Below are 23,664 nucleotides of genomic sequence, written 5' to 3'. Positions count from 1 at the left end.
CTTTCCTGCAGCTCAGAGTGAACAGGAACCTAACACAAGAAACTGGTTAACATACGTCTTTTGTATTGTCTGTCATTAAGAGATTGTTAACTACTACTTTTATTCAAGAACTTACAAGTATACTGGTTGACATGAAAATGGGTTGATAAAAATTTCTTATAGAAGATGCATGAAATATCAAGTTTTGTTGTTGGATTTTGGTTGTGAGGTTTTTTTACTTCATATGTTCATCTTGGAGGTGAATTCTTTGCTCTGACCATACTCCTCTGGTACTGGACTGCTTTTGGTCAATTACCAATTCAGAACTGAAAATGCTGTATTTTCAGCAGTGATAAAAATCAAAGCGGGACTGAAGTACTTTTTTGTATATTGGAATTTGTGTATTGGAATTTGTACCACATAATACATGAAGTTATCCTAGTTCTTGTAATAGGGAAAGTGCTTTAAATTTGAAGCATTCGGGAGATTCTGGTTGCTTTTAACCATAGTCAAGACATCTGTCTTTTTTTTTAAATTAGGAATGAATTATGTTTTCCTCGAGTGCTATTTTCTTTTGACCTATCTTCCCTTTGTTATTGGATGCTGTTATCAATTAAATTTGAGTTCATTTGTAATTAATTTTTGCAGTTTCTATCTGAAATAACTTTTTAGTGAGGAAAGTAGTTTTTTTTTTAATTTCAGTAAAATTAGATGATTTTTAATATGTTATTAGATGAGCTGAAACTTGGAGAATATCCTGCTTTATTAACTTTTTTGAATTACAATCATAGGTAGTATTTACATGTTGCTCATGGTTTCTGTACCTTGTAAAATCTTGCTTGTCTTCCATCACCCTCTTTATTCCTTCTTATACTGAAAAAAACTCCAGCTCTTTTTTTTAGAGAAATAAAGGTGGAGGGGTTTTGTTAAGTTTTTCTTTTGTTTTTTGTTTTTAAAGAACAGCAACTTTTGCTGACTAGCTTCAGTTTCTGCTTTCCACCAGTGTCTTGGAGCCAGCCACTTGCCTCCAAGTCTGTTGCTGCTGTGTGTGTGAGTGGTCTGTGGGACAGTGCTGTGCTATGACGGTGTTGGTCTGCTTTCAGATGACACTTAAAATTCTTGGAAGTATCTACTTATGACTTGAGGAAGAGGGTTCCTATATGCTTATGCAAAGCAACAGTGTTTCATAACAAATATGACTTAGTTTAGTCTAATTTTGTAAAACAGATGCAAAAATATCTCATGTCTTTTTTTCCTTAGCTGCATTCAAATATAGTGTTATTCTGTGATAAGTACCGGTTACATTCTTGTATTGAATAATTGTGTGGAAATTTTCCTATTGAAGTTTCTTGGTATTGTACAGGCTTGAGCATCTTAAATTGATTTCTATACCCCAAAAAGTTGGAAGGTTTTGCAGTATGCACTTAATTTATAAAATGCAGCTTTGACATCTGTCAAAACAAAGCTTCATAAGTATTAAATATTTTTTTTATAACAGCAAGATTCTACTATGATGGGAATTCCACCTGTACCATTTTTTCTAAGTGTTTGGCAAACCATGTTTTTGCCATTAGATTTTTGGAAGCTTAAAATTCTAGTTACTTCTACGTTAATTTTACTTTATGCTACTGAAATTTGTTTTCTTTAAACATATTTCTGCAGAGCATTATTAGTCTGAAATGATATGTAAAATATGATTACATGGAGGGAAAATGTACTACTGTGTAGGAGTCAATTGGAGCTGAAGATAGGTGAGACATTTCTGACTAGGATTCATTATTTGTCTGGTTGGGTGAGTTTAGTGTAGAGTGTGACTTTTATATGATTGGATTGTATTTATCTTGTACGTGCAAACATTTGAACAGCAAATTTGGCCACTAACTACATTGTGACTTTTTTAAAAAAATTTTTTTCTTCAATACTAACTTTGAGCTTATAAAAGGACACAGTTACCCATTGATACCAGTACATGGATCATTCAAGGACAGTACTTTTGAACTATTGCTCCTATCATGGGACCTTTAAAACAAGAATGTACTTAAAAAGATGTCTTTAAAGTAGGAGGCTGAGTGTCTGTTGTCTCTATGGAGGTTGTGTTTAGCAGCTGAAGCTGGGCTTTCATTTTTCACAGTAGATATGCTGTTTTGATTTCTTTTCCCTTCTCTTTAGTTCAATTTATCCTCTAAAGGTGTGGTTTTCTGTGATCTCTCTCCCCTTCATCCTGTCATCTTCAAGACAACCATTTGTAACCTCTCCTTTCCACTACATTTTCTTCTCTTATATTGTCTTTTTTGCTCTCCCCTTGAATTAACTCTAAAGCAAACAGTCCTGTACTAATGAAGATTTGAAGATGGCTTTTGCTCTGCTAGTTATTGCTAAAAAAACACCATTGTAATGAGTTGAGAGTGGTCTGGTGCTGATACGCTGCAAAGGTGTGCAAAGCTTTTTGTCTCTGCTGTGAACAGTGAAATGTTAACTGATCCACAGTTGGGGTTTTTAAATGCGACATTACTTTAATATGAAAGGCTTCATGTTGCTTTATATGAAGGTGATCTCATTCAGGGTAATGACGGGTAATTCTGTAAAGGACTAAAATATTCTGCAAGAGTTTTACCAGCATCTCAGTGCATTTTAGCCAAAGCAGCGTGTGTACTATGTTCAGTTTCCCAATGTGGTCCACTGATTTGGTTATTTTTTTTGAATCATTTATGTTTTGTCGTTTTGCTGCCATTCTTAAAAAAACACACTTGCAAATCGTGCTGTAGAAGTTCTGAGGAACTGAGCAGAAAGATCAAACTTGTCTTAAAATTCCAACTTTTTGCTGCATGGAAGAAAATGATAGCAAGAGAAAAGTCACTAATACATGTGGAGTGCGTAGATACAAGCTCCTAGGCTTTGAGTTCCACTAGCTCTCCATTTCTGATTGCTGTGCTAAAGAGGTCATAACTTCTGGGGTCAGAAGAGCAAGGGAAAATCTAAAGCTGTGATGTTTTTCAGTTCTGTTTTGTGTGGTTTGTAGTGGGATATTTTTGGTGTTTTTTGTTTCTTTAAGTCACCTATTTTTTTTTCTTATTCTGCAGCCTGAAGGTATCGTGTTGGGATAGACTGTACTTACTCTACCTCATTGGTAAATGGTAATCCTGTAAGTGGTGATATTTAGTGATCTGACCAGCAGCTAGTTCTTGAATAGCATAAAGTAGAAAAAATGAGAAATAGTGACTTAGAGTCTGATGTAATGCAATGAGTCTGCATTATTGTAGTTTTCTGCTCACAAGACATTTGACTCATAACAATATATGATCAGTAAGATGCTACTCAGTTTCTTCTGGATGGTTTTATTTCCTCTTAGGTAGGAAATTTTGACTTAAATGTTTAACTTCAATGTTTGTAATGCTAAAATATTTTTAAAACATCTTTGCTGACTGTTGTTGCTGTTGACTTAAAGAATATATAAAATACAGGAGTATTAATTAGCAGAACTAATCTCTTCTGATTATGATAGATTATCATTGCCTATAGTAATATCGTTCTTAAACTACATGACTTCTCAGTTAAAGTTGTTGCATCAAAATGGTTAGTTACAGTGAATTTTTAAAATCACTGCCAACAGTTTGCACAAGAGAAGGTTCTGAAATATAGCAGTTAATAAGCAAGCAGAAAATACTATTTTGGGAGAAGTTTCTTTTGAAAATAATGATTATTTTACCCCAAAATGCAGAGATGAATGCATTAAGATATTTCTGAATGTCTCCTAATGAACTTTTTCTTGGTGGTCTTATGACTATTGTGTCTGTGTTCTATAGCTTACATAAGTATTAGGAGACCAGAGTGTTACTAAATATGAGGTATCTTCTGACCTTTCAGAAAAGGTTGAGGTGCCATTATGAGAGCTCTAAATCAGATCTGCTGAATTCCTGTAATAAGATGCCAAAGACCCTTCCCTTTTTTCACTTCCTTATGGAGTCTCAAGAGTATTGTAACTTCATTTATATTTTTATTTTCTTCCAAATCAAGAAGCTTAATTAGGTAGCTAAAATTCTGCACAGTCTGTAAGTGAACTCCTCTGATGTATTTTTTTGATAGATGCCTCTAACATAGTCTACTGAACTTAAAAAAAATAATATATATATATATATATATGGAAGTTTGTGTGAGTTCCCTGGGTGATAACAAAGTGCTTTATATATTGTGCATATGTCAAGATGTGTCTATCTGAACTATTATTGCAGCTTTGAAATTGTCCATTAGTGGTCAGATGAGAAGAAGATGGACTACCCAGTTGTGAGTAAAGGTAACCTTTGATACAGGACATGACACTTCAACTTCCATATATGATGGTTATGCTTTCAGCTGTCAGTGTAAGAGGTCACCATACCCAGTAAACTGCCACAAATTCTGTGCCCTTGTGATGGGTACAGAAATGATGACATAAATTATTTGTAGTCCAAGGAATTATTGCTGCCAAAATTTCAGGATGACTGTCCAAAGCGTTGGTTTCTCAAATTTATCAGCTATAACAGTTGAAATACATTCATAATCAGTGTGAACTCCATTGAATACTTGCAAAACCATCATGCATGTTTGACCAGAATTATCAAACAAGCAAGACAGATTCTTTTAATCTACATCATTCTGTTTGCATTATCAGTTCAAATACATGCAACAGGCAGAGATTAACAGCCTTCTTGTTGTGCTTTTATGATCCACAAAATTGCATAGTGCAGATACTTTGGAATAAATGTTCAAATTAGTTTGCATCTCAGTGTGATGGTGGATGGGGAGGAGAAAGAAGAAACCTAGAATGCAAAACTCGAGATGGAAGAACTCACGAAACATGGTTTTCTATGACTTTGTCTTCTCTCCTTTGTAACAAAATGTCAGCTTTCTTCCTGTCGCTAATAAATGTTTCTGTGCTGTCAGTACCTCTTTCCAGTATTCCCTAAATATGCTTGATGCAGAACCATCCAAATATCACTAGGCAAGTATGTCTTTTGTCTGGCTGGTAAGTGCTGACTGTTAAAGATATTAAGTCAAATAGTGTAGGTTACTTATGGGTTCATACTGGACACTCTTCACTGATTTATTTCTTTCCTGCCAAACCACATTTTGTGAGTCCTGTAGAAATTAATTATTATTGAGACCTCTGGACTGCTGCTAAATTTGCTTAAAATCAACCATTGAACTTAAATATTACTAGAGAAGGGTAACAAACAGATGAAAAGGCAGTATGATTGCAGAGGTCTTATTTTTGTAGGAAACCAGGCCAAGAATTGTAATTTTTCAAATAGAGTTCTTATTGGAGTTCAAAATAGTCTTCAACATTGTATTCCTAACATATCAGATTGTGTTTGGTATGTCTTGGTCTCAGTTTGGTTAGATTCTTACCTAATTTGAGGTTAGGATTCTACTTTTTATTTTTTTGTACTTGTCATCTATTGTAGAAGAACATAAGGGCATTCTTGTCTTTCGACTCTTTCCTGCTTCCCTTGGAGAACATGATTCATCATTTTATTTGTGCCAGGAGTTACAGAATTGTTGAGGTTGGAAGGGATCTCTGGAGGTTGCCTGGTCCAACTCCTTCTGGTCAATGTAGGAGCACAGAACCTTGTCCAGTCATGTTTGAGTACTTCTGAGGATGAAGACTCCACAGCTTCTTTGGGAACCTGTTCCAGAGTTTGATAACCCTCAGAGTAAAATATATTTTCTATCCCCACCCACCCTTATTTTTAGGTAGAATTTCGAGTGTCTTGATTTGTCCCCATTGTCTCATGTAATTTCACTAGCCTACTGCTGTGTAGAGCCTGGCTGTTTTCTTTACTACCCCTATAGGGCAGATACTGCAAGCCTTTAGCCATCTTTGCTGCACTTGCTCCAGTATGTCTTCATCTCTCTTGTACTGTGGAGCCTAAAACTCGGTGAACTGATTTTTAACCAAGTAACTCAAGTGCAAAACCCACAATCCTTCTCAGGTGTTCTTATTTACTATTTCAGAATAGGAGAAGATGTAATATTTACAAATATCTAAATGGTAGGTGTCAGGAGGTTGGGACATCCCTTTTTTCTATTGTAGATAGCAACAGGACAAGGGGTAATGAGATGAAGCTGGAACACAAAAGGTTCCATTTAAATATAAGAAAAAGCTATTTTACTGTGAGGGTGAGGGAGCCCTGGCACAGGCTGCCCAGAGGAGTTGTGGAGTCTGCTTCTTTGGAGGTCTTCAAGACCTGCCTGGACATGTTCCTATGGAACCTGATCTAGGTTGACCTGCTGCAGGGCAGTTGGACTTGTATGATCTCCAAAGGTCCCTTCCAACCCTACCATTCTATGATTCTAATAGCATACCACCCAGTAGAGTGGGCTTGGCAACAACTTGAGTCTATATTAATCAAATAAATCTAACCCTCTGACATGTTTTGTACCCTTTCATGAGTAAGGGGAGACAAACTGTTCGATTTCAAAACTTGTCCTGGTGGTTGTCATCTGAGTTGTTAAGAAAATACAGAATATGGTTGGTCAAATGTAGCTGAGTATTCCAGAGAATGAACTGAGCTGCTTTTAAATGGGAAAGCTATGCTGTTCTTTTTTCTCTGACCTTAAGCACGTGGGAAAAAAGATAGTTTCGAAGCAGAGGGAAAGGGAAATTGTCTCATATTTATTAAATCCCTTTCCTATCAGGAAGTATGCATCAGGATTATATGCTTGGCAAGCAAGAGAACATATTTTGGCACATACTTCTGTCTTTGTAACTTTTAACAGCCTGCCAGCATTGCAGGCAACACTAGCAGCAGTCAGTGTCCCAGACAGTTTTGATTATTAAATCCTGGTGCCTGCAGCAGGAAAGAAAGCTCCATGGGGATGGGTACTGTTTAGTCTCCCTGACTCTTCTTTACTCACTGCACCAAGAAGGAGAGATTAAGGGATAGATGGAGAAGGCAAGAACATGGTCATGCTGGTAGTAACCCTCTCTTCATGCCAGTTAAATATCATGTGAATATGGCCTACATTGAAGGCAATTCCAGGCTTCTTGTGATAGAACCAATGATCTGCAATCTAATTGTATCTGAAAGATCTTCTATAAACCATTGTTTGAGTGCACTAACCCCCAGAATTACAAATAACATTGCCCACGCAGACATTCCAGAAATTTTGTACTCAGACTTTACTTGCTTATCAAATGTAAAGTTGACCATTATTTCCAATTTTAAAATATGTGACTAGATCTCTTGTAAAGTTCTTCTGGGGCCAAACATAGTGTCATGGACTTTAGTCCCTCAGTCAGTGATCAGATCTGTATTGATAACTGTGCCCTTTGATGCGTGGCTTCCCCATTTGCACAAGATCAGGGGCAAAAATAGTTGAGCATAGTTATTTTTTTTCTGTTAAGGCTTTGTTTAGTGGTGATGAACATGCTATTACAGTATCTTAAATAGTCGAAAGGAAATAAAACTTCTGAAGCGTTAAGAGGTAAATAGAGCAGACCTACTTGTATAGAAAGGAATCTGAGGGAAAGACTGCATGTCCAGTATCCTTTGGTTTTCAAGAAGAATTTAGTACCTTTTTTTAATGCATGGATTTTTTTGGAAACTCCAGTTAAGATAAATGTGTTTAATAATAAGATAGCTAAATTGTTATATTAACACAGTTTGAATGTTTTATGTAAACTTATAAATAATTTGAATAGGGTACAATTCTGAAATTTTATGGGAACATTCAGTCCACAAATACATTCGTGGAATGAAAATAAAAAAGTACCAAATAATGGAATGACATATGTCTTTCCAACTTAACATATCCAATCACATTTTATTGTATTTAAAACTTGCTTTAAAATGTATAAAGCTTACACCATGGAATCTGGAATATTACCTTTAATATTAGAGTTAGTTCTTTGGGGAACAGAAGACAAATGTATAAGGAATATTTTTAATAACTTCTTTGACTGTAAATTGGTTTTATGGCACAGTTAAAGACATACTCTGTTTTTTGTTAAAATGTGGTGATTTTTTGTGTGTGTGTTGAAAATACTTTTGAAGCCAGTTAATTTTCTCAAATACTTAGAAGGTATTTAGGTTTTGAATAGCTTTTTTAATATAAAATGGAAACACATCTACTGACATTCTTTTAAAACTAAGATAAGCTATGTATTATGGTGTATTTTTGTGGCATATAGATTCATTGTTTACATATTTGATTGTGTGAAACATCTCATAGTAACTAATTGTTGGTGCTCTTAGCTCAGTTTTATCATATATCTCTTAGTCTGTGGTTTGATCTCAAATGTAACTTTTTAGGTCTGCAACAAGGAAAGCTGAAACTACTCTTTGTGGTAACTTTGGTAACTGAGCAACTCTCCATAATTCAAAGGAATTAGATTAACGCAACAGTGCATTTGTTTTTCTTCAAGGGAGCACTGAAGTTCTGCCAATAAAAGAACTGTTGAAAAAACTAGAGTTTCATAGTTTTGATTATCTGCCACGTGCAAAGTACATTGTATCTTATTAGAGTCAAGGTGTTGAATATAACTTAGTCAGGAAGATAATGGATTGTTGTTTTATATGTACCGTGAAATGTGACAATTTGAGTTTATAACATCATTACGTCTACACTGCTTCCTTAAGATATTCAGAAGACTAGATTTCTTTGTACAGAGATTAAAAAAGTGGGTTCCCAAAGCCAGTACCACAGTTTGTAAAGCTTGATCTTTAGCTATCCATCTCAAGGATCCTGAATCTTATTTTTGAGAACTTGGTATTTTGCAAGATATTGTAAAAGATACCTTACTATGAGAATTTGCCTCAACTGTATCATATAGCTAATTCATTAGGTTGGTATTAGTAGAAGAGGGTTATTGATTTTTCAGATTGTCTCTGTTGTCTTTATAGCATAAAAAACCCCCACAAAGGTTTGATTACTTGTTACAATTCCTTTGGCAGCACTTCTTTAAAAAACTTCTGCCATTGTACAAGCTTTCCTTGTAAACACCCCTTTCTCTTACAAGAGACTGCTACTTCAACTTTGTCTGCATGTTTTACAAAGAGAGTTACTGTCAAGAACTTATTCTAGTTACCTATTTAGATGGCTTCTCCCTATAGTGAGTGTGTGAAATACAGACACATGAAGTCCATTTTAGACAGCAACTAAGGGAGATGCATCTTAAACCAAAATCATAATGAATAATTGTAGTCTTACTGGATGGTACCTAAAATCCTCCTTCCAGATATGGAACTGCTGTTCATTCAATTTGTTGAAATTTAACTTAGTTAGGAATGGGCACACTTGATTGCACTGCAATGAAAAATATTGTAAATCTAGTGTTTATTTTTTTTAGAGATATTAGATGGGGCGAGATTGAACTGTATGGACATCATGGTTACAAAATATGGTGCTATCTTACCTACCAGTGCAATCATACACCTGTTTGCCGTTCTTGAATGAAAGTAACAATACTACTTGGTTTAATATGACACAAAAATAACTCTTTGAAATCACTGTTTAAAATACTTTATGCCTGTTGTGGCTTAAGCCCAGATGGCAATGGAGCACCACTCAGCTGCTTGCTCCCTCCCTGCTCCTTTCTGTAGGATGATGGACGCCTCAGGGAGATGAGAGGAAAAAAGGTAACCAAGGGCCTTGCGAATGACAGAAGGGCAGGGAGAGCTCACGGCTAATTAAGGTTCTAGGCAAAACAGACTCAGCTACTTGGGGAAGAAAGTAAGTACAGGTTAACCTGCTATCAAAGAGAAACAGGACAGAAAGCAAAAACAGATCAGGATGAAGACAAAAAATACAACTAAGGCTTTCAGTTCTCCTTCCCTCTCCTCTTTCCAGGCTCATCTCCCTGCTCCTGATACTTCCATCTTCTCCTCCTCAGCTGCAGTACAGGGAGGCATGGAATGGAGGATGCAGTCAGTCCCTCACAGATTCTCTGCCACTTCTTTCCCCTCAGAGGAGGACTTCTTGCATTCTTCCTCTGCTCCAATGCAGGATCTCTCCCAAGGGATACAGTCCTTGACAAATCTCTCCAGTGTGAGTCCTTTCCAACGACCGCAGCTTCTCATAAACTTCTCCCTGTGATTCTCCTCTGCAGCAGCACAACTCCAGGCACATTCTTCTCCAGTGCCACCTTCCCACAGAGTCACGGCTCCTCTGAGCACAGCCACCTTCTCTGCCCTGGGCTCCTCTGTGAGCCTCTGGCAGATCTCAGCTCCACTGTTGTCCTGTGGGTTGCAGGGGACAGCCCCCATCTCACCATGGGATGCAGAGGAATCTGCTCCAGCACACCTGTGCTTTTTCTACACTGACCTTGGGGTCTGCATGGTCCCTTTCTCTCATCCAGCTCCTTCCACTTCTCAGAAAGAAACAGCCTTCCTCTTCCAGCTTTTTAAAGTGATTGCAGAGGTGCCCAATTTTCTCAGCCTCATAGGTGGGTCTGACTTAGAACTGAGCAAAGTTTTGAGCAACTTCTTGTAGGAGTCACTACTATGGCCTCTTGTCCATTACCAGAATTGGCTCCACAGAAACCCATGACAATGCCTGTGGCATAATTCTGATTAAATTGCAAAGCTCTTAATGACCGACATTGTGGAGAATAGCAGAGAATTGTTCTTAAGGACTTAAGAATGAGCATGTGGCTGAGAATTGCTGGCAAGTTGCAGATATCAAGAGCAGTATTGGAGGGAAAATGCAGATGTCACGCAGTAACTCTAAAGAAAATTAAATATTTATATCCTGAGTCAGTGTAAAATGCAAGTAGCTTATGGCAGCAGTTCAGTAAAGTGCAGCTGTAAACAGAAGGACAGCTGTGAAGGAATGATGAATTTATAGTATAGCTTTGTAGAGTAATTGCAAGTTTAATGTCAGAAGAATGTCTCCTGAGGCACTTCAGGAGGTTCCACTGAAATAACTCAACTGAATTTAGCTGTAGCTGGAAACAAACCAATTTATTTTTTTGTTTTGTTTCAGTAAGTAGTAAGCCTGATTTCTTCCTCTACCTGTCCTCACCCCTTAAAAAATGAATTTCAAATGAAATACTTAGCTTAAAATAAACCCCTATGAGAGCTGATAGGAGTGATTATACCAAAGTTTGCTAAACAGCTGCTTTTTTTTTTAAACCAAAAGTTAACGTTGAGGGCAAAGGAAGAGTTTTAATGTTTTTAGAAGGATAAGGCATAGGATAAGATTGTCTTTGTTATATGCTTTGCTTAACTGTCTTTTGTTAGAGAATTGATATGTAGGATGAGCAGGCCAATAACAGCAGCAAAACTTCAGCCTATAACAGAAGGATGAGCATCTCAGGGTGGAGGCTCTGTGCTTCACTTGCTTTGGCAGAAGATCTGCTTGAACGGCTTAGGGCACTGCAGCCCACTCCTCTACCTGTGCATGTTGCCTCATCCTGTACTGGCCTTTATTATGGCTCTATTTTGAGAGGCAGAGGCAAGCTGAAGTGCAGCCTGATTCCTGCAGTATCCTTACCTCTGTTTCTGTTCGTCTAGTTGAAACTTGACAGATTTCTCTGATGCTGTGAAAGGCTGGCAATTTGGGCAGAGAGGAACCAGGAGCATAGTACGAGGGCAGCAGGTCTGGAGTCACTGTGCAATAAGCCTGCGGAAATAACCAGGGCTTCTAAACTATGGGAGGAAGGATGGAAGTGAGAGGTAGTGCTGATGCTGCTGGAGCAAAAATTAATTGGACTGGAAAAAGTCACAGAATCACAGTCTTGTCAGTGTTGCAAAGAAGCCTTGAATTTGTGCTATTCTGTTCCTAAACTTTCAGGTGAATTAAATCGTTAATGGTCTTAGTTGTGTGACTGATGCCTTTTAACAAAATAGACAAAAGTAGAGAACAGCTATGTTCAAAAGTACCTTTGTGATTTTTTTTTTTTTTTTTTTTAAATGCATTCACAATAAGTGATGTCATGCATCATCTCTGAATAGCTTTACTTTTCTTCAAAATGTTTCCCTTAAAATCTTTGGCTTACTGAGATGTTAGAAATAAGATAAAAGGTTGAAGGAATCTTGAAAAGCTTTGAGTTTCAATAATGTGTACAAAACTTAAAGCTAAAGTAATTTGAGAAATGTGGTTCCTGACCTATGATACTGCTCTAACTTGCTGTTGTAATCGGATGAACTAGCCAAACCAGTAAATCCACTGTGTAGAAAACATTATTTGGTAAAAGGACCTCCTTGAACAAATACTTCATGAATTAAACTATCATGTTAACTAGCATTAAAGTCCTTAATTCCTTGAAAAGAAGTCAATATAGAACAACAAACTTAATGCTGGAATAAAAATGGTTGTGTCATGAGAATACAGAACTTACTAATACCAGAAATGTTACTTGTCGCGTTTACTTCTTCCTACTATTTCTGGAGGTACTAAATGTTCACCTTTAAAACACTTTTTTACTTGTTCTGTAGTACAACTATTAGTATTTTTGTGCTGGACATATTGTTTGAATGTCAGTCTTGGGATTGCCCTGACAATCCTGAAATGATTAAATACATCCACTGTAACTTCTAACGCATGTGGTGCCATAGAAAGATATTTTGATTTCAGCAATACAAAATACCACAAACTGGAACTGATTATATTCTTACGCTATATTACGAAGGCAGCCTTGGGCTAGCGATAAAAAGTCAATAAAGAAACAGAATTGTTCATAGTTTTCTGGGGCCATCCTAAAGTAGCACCACTGTTGAAATGACCCTGTGAGTCCATACCAAAATTTTTGTCTGTCTGAGAATGTGGGAGCTGCACATCCTTCCTTAGAAGGAGAGGGAAGAATCCATTGTTAATGGGTGGGAGTGCACATGGATCTACTGTACCATTACTGAGTCTCAGGATGATGCTGTGAAGTGACCATATTTGGCTCTGTAGTAGTCTGATATTTAAATTGGGGAGACTCTTCTAGGCTACCAGAAGCTACATTTGCTGTAATGACTGGGTCCATGTTGTTGTTCAAGGAAGAGAGTGAATTAGTTAGTCTTTTATAAGTCTTATATAAATATGTTTGTGTTAATGCTTAAGTGCACAGAGAGGTTTCTGAAAAATATTACACTTCAGATTTAATTTTGAAAATTGAGACTTCTACAGATGTGATAACTGGCGATTTCTGGGAGTATACAGAGATATGTATTTATATATATAAATTATATAAATAGACATTGAATATCAACTATAGACAGTAGTTCATATATATTAAATATTTGGGCAAGCTGTATATAGTGAGGTTCACAGTCTGGCTGCCATCAGCCATTTTAGATAGGTAACAACTTGGAGAACAGGGAGGTAGCAGGAGCACAAAGTTAACAATCAAACTATATAATTTTTTTTTTTTAAGAGAAGCTATATAGCCTAATTCTGTGGTTGAGATTGGTGGAGTGAATTTTTGTGTTGTTTACAATTTCAATCTATTAATTGACAAGTGGCAAAAAGGCACTTTCAATGTATGAGGCTCAAACGTTCGTGTTTGTGAATTGGAGAGTCTAACCATGGCAAAGACTTGATGTAGTTGCTAGTGTTTGCTTATTGAGGCACAAGTGTATCTGACCTAATTGAATAGTAAATTCCAGCTTTTGTTGTCAGCCTTTTTCTGAGTGCTCAGCAGACTTTAAAACTGAATGCTGCATGAAATATTGCTTCTCATCTACATCTTTGGAAGAATCAAGAGTAGTAACCTTTGGAGCCTGAAAAGGTTTTGTGGAGTATTGACTTGAATTAAAATTACTTTAGTTCCTGCAAGTAGTTGCAGTGTTGCTCTACAGTTTTGACACCTAGAATTTGAATGGTATGGTGATCGGTAGCTTAGTGAGAAAATAATCGTAGACTCATAGAATGGTAGGGTTGGTAGGGACCTCCAGAGACCAGAAAATAAGCAGAAATTTTGTGATAATGGTGGAGTTTTTTGGTTATATGGAAAGAACTTGAAGTATACAGCTTTTCGGTTAACAGGAAAAAGTCATGTTTCGTTATACCAAAAACTTGCAGAGGTTAAGTTTAATCTCTTTAGACAGAGGAATAGGCATGATGCTCTCGACAGTTTTGATGTGTAGATACGTAATCTTAAACATCTCTGATACTTTTAAGAAATTCACATTGTAGTTTCTTAACTTTCATTGTGAAAGTAGTTGCATTCAAAGCAGGTTCTAGGAGCCAAAAATTCAAGACTTGAAATATCCAAGCAGCTGCCTAATACATTTGCTCTATTAATTAACTGGAGTGCATTGTATTAAGTGATTGAGTGTCTGTGTGGAGGATTAATTATGCTGTGACTCATTGTCAAATCTTCTTGCAATACATGAGAAACTTCCTTGCATTTCTCTGGGACTGTTTTCTGGCAAAGTTGGGGAAATACCTAATCTCTGTAGGTTGTGAGAATTGCATTGCTGCATTGATCAGGTGGAATATGGCATAATATAGATCAGAGAGCATTCCAAATTATCAGCTTGTGCAATTCTCCTCCAGATAAATATGTGGAGCTTTGGCAGGTTGTATACTGATGTCTGCCATGTCTCCCACGTAGGTTGCCCTTTACCATCATACTACTGCCAAAAGGATTTGTGGGTGAGGCTTCTGTAATTTGTGAAAGACCCTCAATGGTTGAGGGCTTACAACAATGCTTGTTTATTTGGCTTCTAGATTTAACTGTATATCCTGATTGAAAATGTTATCACTGGAAATTTGGGGCTTTTTACCACTGTTTTTAACAATATTCTTTTTTTCTTTAAATGGATGAGTTTGAGACACCTTTCAGGAGCAGGGTGTTGTGCAGGTGTTCTTCATATGGCACACAAAGACAGGATTCAGTGAGTTACTCTGTGAATTTTTTTTTTTTAAATTTGATTTCCACCATTATCATTAAAAAAAACCCCAACTTACAAACCTTTAGGCTTTATAATCTGAATGTTTTTCTGACCAATCTTTATTATGATAGAAATTTGTATATCTTATGTAGGAGGATATTTCCTGAGGAATTCTTGTCTATTTGAGAGATAACACTATGTACATGTGTGTAGCTTCTGAGGATCTACTCAGTCTGTTAGTAACTACTAATTATGTAACAGTGATTCTTGGTTTAGTAAGAATCTGGATCCTACTGCTGTCCCACACCCATTACTGATATTACTTGCATGACTTCCCCTACCATTCCATGATTCTATGACATTGTTACCCTCTCTTTGAGTAAGGCTTTTTAAATGTGTGAGGTATTGATTGGACTTTTATTTTGCAACTCCCAGTTGTTGCACAGCCTGATAGCTCTGAAGTGTAGCTTCTACAGCTCTAAACAACTCTTACACTTTAAGTTGGCAGCTATGCTTTTGATCTGTCAGCACAAACAGGTATGTTGCTTGTCTCAGATGCCTTATGAGCTACTATGATGATATTGAGATGTTTTCTTCATTGGCCACCTGATTTGAATGAGATATCATTACTGTAATTTAATGTTATAATTTGAAGTTGTAATTACCTGACTGAAGGAGCATGTGTTGAAGTAAACACTGGAAACTATCACTTAAAGGCTTTTCTTTGTCTCCTGTGAAAATGACATGAAACACTGTGAGACTTCTAGTTTTAGCCTATGGATAATGGGAGGAAAGCAACTTGTTTGCTAACAAACTTTCCAGCAGCTCTGCAATGGATCTCTCGTGGCTGATACATGTGACGGTTGCTTGTAAATTGGCTGTGCTTGAGTGCACTGATGATAAAATAAATGAGTGGATTATTTTTCACAATAGACTGTTATGACTGACAGTGATTAAATTATGAGAGATTGCAGGACACATTCCTTTCGTGGCTACAAAGAGAGTTGCCTGTTCAAAGCAGCAGAGAAAGTACATTGTGTTTCTGTGTTCCTTTTCTGAAAGAGTAAAGTGGTGCATAAGGGAGATGCTGAGCATTAGGACAACAGTGTAAGTCGACAAAGTCCTAGTTTCATTTTTGGTGAATGTTAGGATGTTTGAATTGTTAGCTATTAAAGACTTGGACTAGATTCCTCTGAGTTGAAAGTAAACAACACATCACCTGTTTCAAGACCTTTGCAAGTACCATTGACATGTTGGCTTTCTTTGTTCATCTTACTGCTTTTTATGGAAAGTGCCCTCCAAATATATTTTTTTTTTTTTTTTAATGAAAAACAAGGAACTTCTGTTCAATGAAGTTAGTTCAGAAATTTATACCTGTTAATTTTTATATCAGAATTTCTCAGTTAAATTGTTTACGGTTTCTTTTCATTGTAGTGAGGTTTCTTCATCTGGTGATAGAGGAACTCTGAAAGCTATTGAAGCTTTTGCATTGCAATAAACAGATGAAAGTAATGTGTGTTTTCAACGTAGTTTTCTTTTATGGTAATATTACTTTTATTCAGAACTAATGCGATGCAAAATATCAAGTCAAACATACTTGAGATATGCCAATCCTGGTAGATTTCATTAAGAATTTATATTAATCGCCTTAGATTTCTTGAGCTTTTTTTTTCTTATTTGCATAAATAGATTCTGTATCTTATTTTAGCTGCTACAATATATGATTTGTTAATTAATACTGATTGTTGTTGTGGTGACTGGGGGAAAAATAATAGTTGCCATTCATCCTTTATTTAAGGTTTTTATTACCTTTTCTTAAGAAACTAGCAGAAACATGGCAAAGAGAGTTCTGCACAAAGTGGGGAAATAATGTAGTCTGTTAGTACAGAGTACTACATAAGCTAGCAAGTAGACATCTAAACTGATTGATATACCTACAGTAATATGACTGTCACAGATACGATTTACTTTTCTTGTACTACTGTTTTGGTTTTTTTTAACTTAGAAGACTGAAAGAAACAGAACAGTGCTGAATGTGTTTCTAGGAAAAAAGGGTGCAGATGTTGACATTGAAAAGGACACTTGTCATGGGGAATCACTTTTCCAGTGTGTTTTCTGTCAAAGTGAATTAGCATGTGTTACATACAGCTCACTTTCTAACAGATCTTTATCTGCTATTTTATAAATGCTAAGTGTTCGTCTTAATGTGTTTAGAGAACTTCCTATATTACTTTTCTCATGTACTTGGTCTTATGCAGACTGATACAAGATGTCCCTCCTAAAATTACTGTAGTTTATGGGTATATATTTGGTTCAAAGTTAACCAAATTATGGGGCGTATGAATATATGCAGTACAACATGAGTATTTCTGCTTGGCATGAGCCTGCTAGACCTGGCACAGCATTCCACATGCTGCCTTTTCTGTATCAGCCTCCATCCCATTTTGACACCTAACCTTTCAGTTTGGCAGTATTGTGAAGTGCTGCAGTGGAGCTCTGATGCATGGAGAGGTGCTGCCAGCCTTGTGGAGGGTTGTGTTGCAGTCATTATACCAGGGTACTGAGGTGACATAAATTGAGGAAGGGAATATACTAAAGGAGGAAGGAATACTTACCTTAACTATTTGTCTAAAATATTTAATGGTATTTATCTAGTGGCTTTCAAATATTTTTTGGCAAAACTGTTGGGAAAAATTTTAAATCTTATTGCACATTACTAGTAAACAGGGGCTAATCTTTGTGGTCTTTTGTGCTGTACAGAGTAAAAGAACAGCTAAGTTGTTGATGCCTTTAGCTGTTACTATTTGATCTGCAAAAAAACCCCAATAAATGTAATGGTTAGTGAGAGGTTGAGGAAGTACCAGTTTAAAACATAGGCATGTTGGTGTTCTGTCTTAAGTTCATCCTGTGATTACACACCTCCAGTACAAAGGAAGTCACTTGTTTGCAAAGTCTTCTGGCAAGGTGGAACTGCCATACAGACTTGCTCATGGACAAAATTGTTCCCGTTTTAGTCCCGTGTTGTTCAGCTGCAGAACTTTTATGGAAAGCTTCCTTGGAAGGCTCATGATCTCAAAGCAAAACACTAGATTTCCCTGTGTGAAAGGCAATAACTGGGAAAGCGGAGTTAAAAGTGCTATTGAAACTCCACCCTGCTCATTGAGACACTTTGAGAATAGAGAATCTGGTTTAGTAGTCTGGACATAATTTTTCCTTCCATATTTTGCCCACTAAGAGTACAGATATGATTTCAGGTAGGAAAAGAAATCCCCATATTTCAGGAAGAATAGGGGATGCCGATCAATTTATTAAACTTGCCTAAGATATGAATAGGATAATGCATATTAAACCCTTGTTCCATTAAAGTTTGGATTAGAACAATATGGAGGATATCCTATAGGGATCAGAACTCACTATATCTTTGTGGGCACATGTGATTTGCTACTGGTGATATCTAGGTTAAAGCTTAGGGGTAGTGTGTTACTCATATATCCATTACGCATCTTATCAATAGTAGGAGCAAATCTTGGGGAGCATCTTTGAGTCGAAATACTCTTATTTATGCATAGAATTAGTCTCATGGCCAGTTTGTTAATACCGATTTCTAATTTCACAGGATTAAGGAATATACTTATGTAAGGGAAAAGAACTTTCACAGAGCTTCTTTCTAATGGCTACTTGCACATTACTTTTGAGTGTATGTATTTATTCTACTAATGTTACTGCAGCTGCAAAGTGAATTCACTGAAATACCAAAAACACTACAACTCTGATTAGCAGCCCCAAAATGGAATGTAGTTTGGCATATAGGTGCATACTTGCTACTTTGCCACAATAGAGAAAGGCAGCTATGAGAACATACATTTTTTAAAATGTTTTTTTAAGAGATAAATAATTGTTAAAAGGAAATTTTTGGCCAAGCTTAAGGCTCATAAGTCAATGGGTCCTGATGGGATGCACCCTAGAGTGCTCAGAGAGCTGGCTGATGTGATTGCTAAGCCTCTATCATTTTTGAACAATCATGGAGGACAGGTGAGGTGCCTTCAAAAAGGGCAGGAAGGACGACCCAGGAAACTACAGTCCAGCCAGCCTCACCTCCATCCCTGGAAAAGTGATGGAACAGCTCATCCTGAATGTTGTCACTGAACATATGAAGGAAAAGATGGTTGTCAGGGGGAATCAGCATGGCTTGACCAAGGGTAAATCCTGTTTGACCAACCTAATAGCCTTCTATGAGTGCATAACTGGCTGGCTAGATGAGGGGAGAGCAGCGGATGTCATCTACCTTGACTTCAGCAAGGCTTTTGACACTGTCTCCCACAACATCCTCATCAGAAAGCTCAAGCAGTGTGGCTTGGATGAGTGGACAGTGAGGTGGATCAGGAGGTGGCTGAATGACAGAGCCCAGAGGATGGTGATCAGTGAGTGGCACAGAGTTGATTTGGAGGCCTGTGGCCGGTGGAGTTCCACAGGGATCGATTCTGGGACCAGTCTTGTTCAACATCTTCATCAACAACCTGGATGAGGGGACAGAGTGTACTCTCAGAAAGTTGGCTGATGACACCAAACTGGGAGGACTGGCTGATTCCCCAGAAGGCTGTGCTGCCATTCCGTGGGATCTCAACCGGCTTGAGAGCTGGGCAGAGAGGAACCTCATGAGGTTCAACAAGGACAAGTGCAGAGTCCTGCATCTGGGAGGGAACAACCCCACGCACCAGTACAGGCTGGGGGTCAAATTGCTGAAGAGCAGCTCTGCAGAGAGACCTGGGAGTGCTGATTGATAATAAACTAAACATGAGCCAGCAATGTGCCCTCGTGGCCAGGAAGGCCAATGGCATCCTGGGATGCGTCAAGAAGAGTGTGGCCAGCAGGTCGAGGGAGGTTCTTCTCCCCATCTATTCTGCCCTGGTGAGGCCTCATCTGGAGTCCTGTGTCCAGTTCTGGGCTCCTCAGCTCAAGAGGGACAGGGAAGTTCTGGTGAGAGTCCAGCACAGGGCCACCACGATGATCAGGGGTATGGAACATCTTTCATATGAGGAAAGGCTGTGGGAACTGGGGCTGTTGAGTCTGGAGAAGAGGAGACTGAGGGGAGATCTTATTGACATTTATAAATATCTAAAGGGTGAGTGTCAGGAGGTTGGGACATCCCTCTTTTCTATAGTAGATAGTAACAGGACAAGGAGTAATGGGATGAAGCTGGAACACAAAAAGTTCCACTTAAACATAAGAAAAAAACTATTTCACCGTGAGAGTGACAGAGCAGTGGCACAGGCTGCCCAGAGGGGTTGTGGAGTCTCCTTCCTTGGAGGTCTTCAAGACCCGCCTGGACATGTTCCTATGCGACCTGATCTAGGTGAACCTGCTTCTGCAGGGGGGTTGGACTAGATGATCTCTAAAGGTCCCTTCCAACCCGTACCATTCTATGATTCTATTAAATGCCAGTGTTTGAACTTATTTTCAGCAGTATCATTTTTGAGATGGTGTTAGATCAACAAAAATATGTCAGGTATTCATGCTGTTCATTATAAGAAGAAGAATGGTAGGGGTTGGAAGGGACCTTTAGAGATCTGTAATAACATCTTACTCTTCCAAAGAGGGTAACAGACCTTTAGTGCAGTGCCAGAGCTGTAAAGGACCAGTGGAATCATCTGATAGATAATTACCTGATAGAGACTGGGGAGTAGGATAGAGGAAAAGACTTGCTGCTTTTTGTATTTTAAGTGACCATATACTGACTATATATTAAAACACTATTAGCACTGCCAATGTTGACAATTTTTGCAAGCATGTGGGAAAGCAGAGAGAAGAAAACTAATTTTAAAGCTCTTATGTAAGAGTTTTTAAGGATTTTGACCTGTTAAGCTTATCAGAACTAGTTTACTAATAAGAGATTGAGGTGAAATGATTTAATATAGAAGTATGTTAACAGAGGAAAACTGGTGAAGGCCTCTGGGCTGCCTAATTCCTGAAAAGGAACGCTGTCGTCTGAGTATGGTTAGAAGCTGGGACTGACATGCTTAAATTAAAAAGCTAATCAGTATTTCTTAGCAAGCATGATTAGTTTTGAAATCAGATTTGAGGACAGCAATGCATTCCCTATGCATCAAGTCTCTAATTGAACTGAGTATCTGTGCAGAATTTTTCTCACTGATATTGTTTGTGTTCAGTGCCATGTTTTGAAAATAAATCTAAACTTCACTCTAAATGTTATGTATTGAAATAAAACCTAAATATTATCATTCAACATCATAAAATCAACAAAAATAAATACATATTAAGGTAAATACTAACTTTATTGTGTGAGTGATTTGTTATTACATAAGCATTGCATTCTGGTGGAATAAATCCATTTTAACAACTACTGAATAGAAGGAAATAATTTTTTCTTGAAAAATCACCAAAACATCTATGTGCTGGCATGTGCATAGAATTTGATAGAACATTATGGCCAGTGAATTAAAATTGGGATAGATTATTTTAAGGTAGTTTTAGCTTCCAATTCCAACAGATGTGTTTAATCCTGAGTAATGATGCCCTTCCACGGGCTGTACTGATCTTAGAAATAACAAGTATTTCACTCCTTTCTTGATGGACTTGAACAATGAGTAATGGTTACAAGACAACTGATTTAAAAATAGGATATATAATATATTGGGATACTTATTCCAGTTGTTCAAGAAATATGACAATAAATTCTGTTTCAGTCCATAAAGTTCTAGCTCTACTTAGAACATTGATACCTCAAAGTTGGCATCTTACCTTGAGGTTTTTTTGTTGCTTTTCTGTACATGGAACTTTATGGTTCTTGGTTATCCTTTTCAGAAAAAAACCCAATCCACTTTATTCCTGAAATGATACTTAATACTCAGAAGGTCTTCACTGATGTCTCAAATAGCAACTTTGAACATCTTTTTTAGAAAGTGGCTTTAGTGAGTCCTATGGTGACTTCATTAATAGAGATTTTTAACATTTTTAAACTGTCAGTTCTGTTTGAGCACCTGTGACCAAAGCAACCTAAAATAATTTTTAACACAGCAATACAGAGCTATTTCATTACAAAGTGACCTTTTTTTTTTTCCTTAACAGTATTTATAAATAATATAATTTTTTTCCCATCTACTTAAATTTTAAACATTAAGGGCTTTTCTTGGATTGATGTCAGCAAAGTGCTCAGAAGTAGAAGGAAAACCTGCATGAACATAGCTTCTTAAAGTTTGTTTGCATTTCTCTCTCTCTTGCTGTGTTTCCTGAAGGAATTAAACACTGAGTAGAAGAAATATTGCACAGCTTCCAAGAGATTTCAGTATTCTTTTTCTGTAGGAATTAGTCGAAAGACAGATGGCATCTCTCCCTCTTACAGTTTTTCTTTTGATAATTGATTTTTTTTCCTGCTGGGTTTATTTTCATTTACTAAGGGATACACTAAGGATTAGTAGGAGCCAATTCTTAAGATAGTGTCATAGTAAAAATTGAGAAGAAAAAGAATGTGATGAGTCTACAATCTCTGCATGCGGTCTGCAAATAGTAAAACGTGCTCTGAGTTGAGTAATGCAGAATACAAAATTTCCATGAAAAATATATATTCATTCTTTGAACTGGAGAATGTACTCCTTTGATAAATCCAGTCCTTGATTAGAGTAAAGATGAGGGATATTCTTTGTCCACTGTGTATGGGCGGGTTGCAGCTCTCTTGTGTATCTTCACTTGTAAACAGATTAGCGTAGCCTGTGTAGCGCAGCATGCTGCTTAAACCCTGGCTCAGATTGAGCAGTCATAAAATGGATTGGTGACTTAGGCTATTCATCCCAGCCGTGACAGTTTAAAGGAGGTCACTGACAACGTCAACAGAGCATATAATCCTTTTCCTCTAGATAGGCTTTGCCTTGGTTTTTTTGTCAGGCAGATTCTTTCAGAAGTGTTTAGGCCTTCCACTTTCATCTCCATTAATCAGGTGCTGCTTGGATGAGATTCTCTATGAAAGTTCTAATGTTGGTTTTTGATGCCTGTAATCCCTTCAGTTTGGGACTGTGGAGATCTTCATAGGCTATGGATCCAGATCGTAATCGATCCTTACTTGTCAGAACAAGATGCTTTGGGAGATTAGAGAAGAAAAATCTGGTGATTTATACCATTCTCAGATTTGATTATCTCTTTGTTTTAAGAGGATTTCTGTCATTTCCTCAATTATTGGGGATGTTGAGAACACTAAGTGGAACGTATGTTGTGATCAGAAAAGGAAGAACTGAATTCCTTTTGTGTCAGCCTCCCATGACACCTTTTTGAAATATTGGCTATAGTTGCTTCCACTTGCTTTAGGCAGAAACAAATCCCTAATACTAGGTAGTAGTATAGTTTCCATTAAAAAAATCAGCTGCAGAAACACATTATTTCTGAAGCTGTTTCATTCACAGATATTTGCCTGTGACATAATTTGTGCTTAGTTGAAAGACTTAAGTACTGCGTTTGATTTTTTTTTTTTTTTTTTTTGAGCAGTTGATAAATAAAGGCATGTTGTGAATAGTTGTCTTGGCTTGTTCTTCTGTTTTGAAATAAAAAAATCCCACTTACATATTGAATCACTTATATTCTCTTTGCTCAGATGAGATGCTGAACTGTATGGATATAAGCCAAGTTTTTAACACAATCTGACACCTGGCTTTCTAGCAATGGTGATGGAATTAGGAGGGGAAGGCATAGAACTTAATTGACAACGGGGAAGATTCTAAAAAAAGCAAACAAGATTAAGTGAAGGTACAAGAGGGAGAGAGGCAAAAGAGGATGAAAGATGTTTATACATGAAACTAATGTGTAGTGAGAAGATTGTGTGTTGCAAATGCTGGAGCCCACACATCACAACTTAAAAACATCTTTGTTACTATGTCGT

General features: G+C 37.3%; 1 protein-coding gene across 16 annotated transcripts in view; it reads left to right on the top strand.

The window, feature by feature from the left end:
• EPB41L2 (erythrocyte membrane protein band 4.1 like 2) overlaps positions 1-23,664 on the top strand; it is a 113,689-nt gene that overhangs the window by 9,923 nt on the left and 80,102 nt on the right. The window contains exon 3 of one of the 16 annotated variants that reach the window (XM_061990671.1): positions 3,060-3,121. The exons of the other annotated variants lie outside the window; for them this stretch is intronic. The gene's annotated coding sequence lies outside the window, so the exon portion shown is untranslated. The remainder of the gene's footprint in view (positions 1-3,059; positions 3,122-23,664) is intronic. 16 annotated transcript variants of the gene reach the window in all.

The sequence above is a fragment of the Colius striatus genome, chromosome 2 (genome assembly GCF_028858725.1).
Source record: "Colius striatus isolate bColStr4 chromosome 2, bColStr4.1.hap1, whole genome shotgun sequence".
In the NCBI taxonomy this organism is placed as follows: Eukaryota; Metazoa; Chordata; class Aves; order Coliiformes; family Coliidae; genus Colius; species Colius striatus.
The sequence above is the reverse complement of the archived record's forward strand: the minus strand, read 5'-3'. Positions and strand labels throughout refer to the sequence as shown.